At 34.6% G+C, this 8,415-nt stretch overlaps 1 long non-coding RNA gene across 1 annotated transcript; it reads left to right on the plus strand.

Annotated features, from left to right (window-relative positions):
• The first annotated feature begins 537 nt into the window (after positions 1 to 537).
• Positions 538 to 3,760, plus strand: LOC106686972 (uncharacterized). Its single transcript, XR_010844713.1, has 3 exons — positions 538 to 630; positions 2,871 to 2,961; positions 3,035 to 3,760. It is a non-coding gene; the product is annotated as an uncharacterized lncRNA (long non-coding RNA).
• Positions 3,761 to 8,415: the final 4,655 nt, after the last annotated feature.

Below are 8,415 nucleotides of genomic sequence, written 5' to 3' on the forward strand. Positions count from 1 at the left end.
TCTGTTCCGTAAGAGATTGGCAATTCAAAGATTGGATAAACAAGAAGCTGCCATCAAATATCAAGCCAAAAAAAAACAACAACGAATAATGCCTCTCTAAATTTATATACCGGAAACATAAGAGTCACTAGCGAACACGAGGTATACATGCTATATAAAATCATATTTTTATAACTTCAGCCTCATCGGCAAGCTTATCTAATAATTTTATGTTATAGGATTTCATCTTATTATGTCGCTATTAAAATTCTAGAAGATATGATATATTTCTCTTAAATAAGGATTTACTTTCACTGCAATTCTGTTAAGTACGTCAGAAAAGATTAGGTCACATCAAATTGGTATATACCAAAGCCTTAGGACCACTAGATGTCCACGAAGTCACCTGGTGAAACAATTCTTCAATAACTTCACCGCCATCTAATGCTTATCTAATTGTTCCAAGTGATGCGCTATATCATATCATGATGGCTATAAATTCCAAGGAGATTAGTTAGATATCTCTTAAATGAAGATTTGTGTTAACTGAGAGTCTCTGTAAAGCATCAGAAGAGATGAAGTTGTTTTTTATTCTAGTAATCGTCGTAGTATTTATTTCTCATAGTGCATCTTCTACAAGGACATTATGTTGTATGTAATACCCCGCTATGTATGGACATAATATATACACGTGCATGTTTTAAATAGAATAATATAAGTATGGTAAATTACGTAATATTTTTTAAAAATATTTTTAAATTGTTTCTAAGACATCGGATGTGATCCAATAGTATTCAAATTCAATAGTAATACTAGGATATAAAGTGAGTCTGTGCGTTTCCTCCCAAACCTTCAATTACGATAAGTATATATTTTACTATTTCGTGTTTTTTGTTCTTTTTACACTTACCTCTACATACTAGGTCATTCAGTACAATGATATTCACCGTTGGTGTCCGTTAGATAGAAGCTTCATAGTAATAACTCTCCAAAAGAGGATACAATGAATTCAGGTAATGCTTATCGATTGAACAAGACCAATGTTGATAGCTTTGTATTTTGTAATATAACCTGAAGCATATTTTGTTCCTCTTTTTCTTTTGTGATTGAATTTCTATGCTCATCCTTGCTTTCCATACCCTTACTTTTGGTCTGGGTCATCCGTCCCCAAAGTCCCAATTCAGAGACCTTGGAAACATTTATTTAAAACGGAAAGAAGAAATTTAAGTTAAAAAATTACTTTAATCAAGTAATGGCGTGAAGGGTGTCTTCACTTGTCACTCCCCCGAGAAAGAGAGAGAGAGAGAGAGAGAGAGAGAGAGAGAGAGAGAGAGAGAAAGAGACAACCTTTAATTCATACTTGCTTTTTAACAATTTAAATGCTTCCTTCCTATCTTTGAACAATATTTTTTTTAATTTATTTATTTAATGTGATTTACAACTGTACAAGTGAAATAAGTAAATGCAATAAGTAAATATGTTGTATGTTTTATTTACACTGGAAAATCTTAGGAAGGAACTAATTTAAATTAGAAGGTCCTATGGCCATCTTCTTTTCAGACGCCTCGGAAGGTTATCAGGAATTGTTAGTGATGAAAGATTAAGAATTAATGGGTTAGAATGGGTAAGGAGTTTGGAATGAAAAAACGCATATCTGTTTTGGGCCAAATCTGCAACGAATGGGATGTTAAGGTCCTTGTGGATGAGTTTATTTGTAACGTAGTAAGGAGCATCAAGGATTTTACGTACGATTTTTGATTGTAAGGACTGAATGCGGGAGGAATTTTATGGCTTGGTAGAGCCCCAAAGCTCAATTCCATATGCCCAAATTGGTCTGATTATTGTAGTGTATACTAATTTTTTGTAGTGAATGGGAAGTTTAGAGCGTTTGTCAAGTAAGTGTTGTAGCAATCGGAATCTACGAGCAGTTTCTTGTCGGAAGTTTTTTTTTCCAGTCTTGGGCGTGGATTCCAAGTAAGTCTCTTGTCAAGATGGAGTTCTAAGTATCGAATCTGTTCAACAGGCGTTAGTGGAGTGTTTAGAAAGGATGCTGTAGGACAGGATGGTAGAGGTTTAAGACGGAGAGTAAAGGTGATCTAATGCGATTTGTCAGGATTTATTTTGATTCTCCAGTTTTGACACCATTATTCAATAGATGTTATGTGTGTCTGTAGTGTTTGTGATGCATTAGTTGGGTCGTTGTTTACAGACAGTATACATGTGTCATCAGCGTATGTTGTTAGGACTGTGTTAGGGTGGGTTGGAATGTCAGCTGTATAAACCGTATAAAGAATGGGACCTAAGATACTACCTTGAGGAACACCGGCAGACTGAGAAAAGAGAGATGAGTAGGCTAGGTTAAGATTTACCTTAAAGGCTCTATCACAGAGGTAGAAGCGGATTATAAGGAAATATGTAGGGGGGGAGGAATTGACGAAGTTTATAGAGCAAACCTGGATGCCAGACTCGATCAAAAGCTAGTTTAACATCGAGGAAGACTCCCGTGCAGTACAGCGCTCCAATGTGGAAGATATGACATCAACCACTCGATGACTTTGTTGTATGGTAGAATGGGATATTTTAAATCCAAACTGGTGGTCAGAAATAACATGATATTAGTCAAGGATTGGATAGAGGCGTTTTAATAAGAGGTTTTCTAGGAATTTGCCCATAATGGGCAGAAGCGAAATAGGACGGTAGGAAGATGGATATTCAAGTGGCTTGGAGGGTTTGGGAAACATTTTTATTATAGTCATTTTCCAAGTGTAGGGGAAATAGGTTAAATAAATATAATATGAACAATTAATTAAATTAACTTTACAGGAATAAAATATATATTGCTTTCGGCATCCACACCTTGATATTGCTCAAATTGTTGAAATGATTTGCAGATCAAAAGCGATGCAATGCGATGTATTGCTGTGCACTTCACCGACAGTGCTGTTTTGATAATCGATACTGCTGCTTGTATGGAGAAGTTGGGTGTGTATTAGTGTAGAAAGATGATTCACTGGTATATGTATGGTATATGATGAGTATTTGTTTGTTTTTCCAGGAGGTTACCAGCTATTTGGTGTTGAAATGATTGATCCTATTTCACAAATACTTCAGATGTCATTTTGAATATGAATTGACACAACATACAAAGACCTAAAGTCTTTAAATCTTTGATAGTTAATACACTAACACTTTGGTATATTATGCATTGAATATACAAGAATGAGAAAAAAGGAAGTTATGTTATATTTAATTAAATAGGTGTTCTTCTTAAAAGGGTATTCTGTATAATAAGTATAACACCATATGTTAGGCAGTACCGATTCACATCGAGTCTTTAACCGTGGTCCTTAAAGTAACAAAGATCAAGGGCAAGCCGACCGATGGTGAGGTCAAAAACCGTCTACACCCCCAAAACAGGAGTAGCCTATGGAATGGCTAGGAGGAAAGTAGAGAGGAGGAGAATTATTTTAGCGGATACAGCGGAGACAGCGGTCACTCCAGACATCTACAGCGGGGCAAGGCAGAGAAGGAAGATCCGGAGATGTGTACTCCAGTTAACCATAGAACTGCAACCAAGGCTGAACATATAAATAAAATCTTAAGTTGGTATTTTGACTGGAAAAGCGATTAAAATAAGAGTCAATATAAATATGACTGGTCTACATCTGTTATTCTCAATTTATAGCAAATCATATAAACTTAAAGTAAGTTAATAAGTTTGGCATGCTTTCAGAATACCTCAAGTGTAAATATTTGCAAATATAACTTAACGCTAACCTGAGTTCAGTTTATAATTTAGAATCCCTGCACGGCATCTTATTGTCATAGTCTAATAAATTTATGCATACTAAACCATTGGAAAGGAAATTGAATGATTATTTATATACAATTACATCTAGCATACCATAGATTCTAAGAATTGTAAGTCGGTTCCCATCAGATAAATAACTAAAATGCAGTACCACAACAAAGTAGGTAAGTTACTGCTACAACTTGTATTAAGTTGTAGTTACCACATGCAAATTAAAATAGATTTGATGGCAAATTACACTGACAAAATTACCCATAGAAATAGGCCACAAGTATTCCTGAGGACATCATAGTAATGCTAAATGGGGATCCAAGTTCCTCTTCTAATATTCTGAATTAGATGAATATTAGGTAAGAGAGATGCTACTGTACTGTTACGGATCAAGACTGATTTGTATGGTTGGTATAGTTATTCCCTCTCCTACCGCTTTGTGGTGTAGAGATTCCACTTCCATGAGTGAAAGAATACTACTAATGGAGTCTGGCCCAAATGTCTCTTTCTTGAACCAACTCCCTTCTTCTACTCCAATCCATTCCACGCTTCCTGAATGCCTCCTTTACACTGTTCTCCCAGAAGATACAAGGCCTTCCTCTGGGTTTTTCCTTTCCGCGTGGGTAAGTCTTTCTGGATCCATCCTAAGAAGATGTCCAAACCCTATCTTAGGTTGTACTCCTTCAGAATGATCTCAGCTGATCTGACATCGAGATTAGCTCGTATAGTGGCGTTCCGTATCCAATATCCCATGGATCCTCCTCTCAAAACACAGGAGTCAGTTACAAGCCATAGAAATAAGGTTTCTGCAAAAAATATAAAGAAAGGCAAAGTCTTTAGTCAGATTTCTCACCTCTCTTCTTCCAAAAAGAAATTTAAAATTCCCTCTCCATTGCCATTTAAAAAGTTTTCCCTTACCTTCCTAAAGCTGCATTACTGGTATTGAAAACGAGAGGAAGTTAAGAGAGGACCTTAGCGGAAGACGCTCAGACGCTGTCGAAAATTAATAATAAAATACAATATTTTATACGAAATACGAAAGCTTTTTCAATAAACTATTAGTGTTTTTGAACCAAGATGAAATTTTATTGAAATTATTAAAATATTGAATACAGTATCTGAAAATAGCTGAATAGTTTATTACCTATTTTTTTTTATCTTACAGATACAACAGCATTATAAAATTCCCTTTAACAACTTTTATTTTTTATACACTCTGCCAGTTCATTTCTGATATACAGGCGGCTTATCTAATGGATACCACCCTATTCTAACAATGGGGGGAAGGGTCAAAGTTTTCAGCTCGTGAAACCGTCCCAAAAATGATAGTCAACACATCAGGCCAGATTCTAACAGGCTCCGCTGTAGGTCCAAGGTACAGCACAGACCTCCTCCAGCTACAGACGGTTCTTCGTTTCACAACTGGCACTGTCTCAGTTAGGCACGGATGAGCTGCTAGTTAATATAACAAGATTATGTATTCAAAACAATGATACGTACTTTTACCCCCATTCATCATACTACAGAGGAAAACCAGAGGAATAAAAAAGTTTCTTTAATGTTCAAATTTTCTGAATACTGAACATGCTTATATATAATTTTCTTTTAATATTGATCAATCAGTACTTTGATAATTTATATCATTCATGATTAATGTAAGTTTTATAATCCAGAAAAATATTGCAAATACCAGATTCTGTCATCTCAAATACCAGATTCTGTCATCTCAAATATCATTACGTTCAGTCACTTCTTTATAAGAAGAATTAAGTAAAAAATATAATATCTGTGCCTTGCTTTTTTCTGAAGTTTTTCAGTTTACGCCCTCAATGATTAATTGTAAAACAAAAGACATTACCTCTTTTATTTTAGATTTGAGCCGTGGTAATGAGATTGGAGGAGAAATTCGATAGGTGTCTCAGCCGCTCCCTAAATTTGGAGGGTAAGACATTAACGACTTAGGGCGTAAACAAAGCTAACTTTACTGGCCCTCCCTAGGAGCTCTATATCTCGACTCAGCACGCCTTCCAAATACCGGCTAAGGATTTTCCTGACGGCTTAAATATAAATCCCTAGCCGATACCGTCTGCATTAATTCCTTCCATTTTCTCCAGCTCCGAATTTATTAACCGTTTAAATAACCTTAAGGCCGGGCGTAATTTGTATCCAGTTATCGAGGAACTGGGCCAGTTCTACGTCTATGGCTTCGTGATGCCTAGTTCTTAATAGAAAACTTTTACTCTAAAAGATTAATCAATAGAATATGGTACAACAATCATAAAACCAAAAACAATATAGAAAATAGAATATTCAGAGAAATAAAAACAGTCAGACTAACAAAGCAAAATCGATTAATTTTAAAAGTAAAAAACAAAAAGTTTCCATAACACAACTGATCCAATATTACTCACATTTACATTTATTCACAAAAACTCTCAAACGTAATTTTATTCAAAAGAATAATAAGACAAACATATTTAATAAAATAATAATAGATTATATTAATGTAGATTATGATATCATAAATAGTTTTAAAAGTAAAATGGATAGTTTTAAATTACAATATCCCTAATACAATTCTTTACAAAGTGGAAAATTGATCTTTAAAATAAATATAAGTTACATCTAACAAAGAAAATAAACAAAATAGTTAAAGTTAAAATTAATAAACCCTATAATAGGAGGGCGTATAATATAATATAAGAGGGGGGCAGCGGTAGTAGTGTGGTAACGCGCCAGTCTACCAACCCACTGGTTATCAGATCGAATCCCGGTTCCACTCGGGCTTTTTTCAAGCATAAAATAATGCAAAATTCACGTACAACCTCCCCCGGGCATTTATGGGGCCCGTTTGCGAATGGGTGGCATTAAAAAAAAATAGGCGTAGGAGTGACAAACCCACCCTACGAAAAAAAAACACGTCAAGAAACGGGGGTTGTATTAGGAAATACATCGCGGGAGGACTATGACCTCCATGATCTGTCGCCCATTTAATAATAATAATAGAATGGACTTGAAAAAGGATTTGTACAGAACGTTTATCTCGAGCAATTATATTGCTACAAAAAATAAATTTTCTGAGAGTAAAATTGGATTAAGTGAGTTGTGTTAATAATAAAATAAACCACTCTCGAACAACTATATGATAAATCAGTTATCTAAAAAGGTTCCAGTTAATGATATCGATGAAAAAGGAAAAAGCAAAACATCGAAGAGTGATAATAATAAAAAAAATTTAAATTACAAGTAAAATACATACCAGGCCAAACTGAGAAAATAAAAGAAACGTTAATAGGATATGATCATAAAAATATTAGAACTGGCTTGTACAATAACAATAATTTGCAACGCCAACTCGCTAAGATGAAGGACGAAATACGTAAAACGGAAAAGTTAAATGCTACATATAAGCTAGATTGTAAAAATTATGAAAAAATTTATATTGGAGAGACATCCAAAAAACTATAAACTAGGATCAAGCAACATATCAAAAACTGTAAACATAAAAAAAAAAATTGCTCTACACTGGCTAGCCATAATATGATTTTCCATAAACTATAATTTTAACTTCAAACATCCCACAAAGTGACCTGAAACAAAACACTAAAAACAGAAGGTTTCTTATAAGAATGAAGAAGCAATTCATATAACCAAAAATATTAAAGGCATAGTAAACTATAAAACAGACACAATACATTTAAATTCACATTATGCCGATATCAATAAGTAGATGAAAAAACAACATTGGACATGTAGATATGGACATGTAGATAAGAGTTAATGTCTAATATAGAGCATTGATTTATGCAGATCAGATGTATATATATACAGATATAGATGAATGCACCAATAGTGAAAGACAATAATTTAAACAATGTTTGGTTTAAAACAATTTTAAGTTATTGTCGAGGTGGGTTATTTTCTTGACTATTCTGCTTGTCCAGTAGGCCTCGACAATGCGTGTCCATTAAATAAAAGAAAGGTAGAATACAAGGAAGATGACTAGATGGGTTGAGACCGGGTACTATTCCGATAATCACGAGGGTGGAACGCAGACCCGATGGGTTGCCTCCAGAGTTATTCAGGTAGGTGTATTCGTCCTGCCGGGTACTATCCCGGCAGAGGAGAAGGAAGTATGTAGGCCCGGAGGGTAACTAGTCTCCGGAACTTACGAAGGGATAAGAAGTAGAGGAGAGAGATCATATCAAGGGTGAACAAAAGATAACAACCATTTAGAAATCACGGCTGAATAATAAAATCTATATAACACCAACTTCATCCTTCATTGTTATAGGTTTTATAGTGCATGAATATGGGACAGTGGTCCCGAAACGTTGTACAATTGTCATGAATAAACAATAATTTATTTTAAATGATGGAAGTGATTTAACCTCAAAAAATTTTAAAAGAATTGACTCACCAGACTTCCTAGAGAGATAATCCAGAATAATATATAAATTTGAGAGGTTTGTTGAGGCTCGAGGTGCTGCGCTCTAGTGGATTGTAGTTGAACTCTTTGTTCCTTTCGCAACACTATGATTACATAGATGATATGTTTTGAATATGGAAATATACAGATAATATGTTTAATGGACATTAAAAAAATATGTGTTAAATAGGATTACAACATTTTA

The sequence above is a fragment of the Halyomorpha halys genome, unplaced genomic scaffold, assembly GCF_000696795.3.
Source record: "Halyomorpha halys isolate HHAL.00 unplaced genomic scaffold, Hhal_1.1 Scaffold900.1, whole genome shotgun sequence".
Classification (NCBI taxonomy): domain Eukaryota; kingdom Metazoa; phylum Arthropoda; class Insecta; order Hemiptera; family Pentatomidae; genus Halyomorpha; species Halyomorpha halys.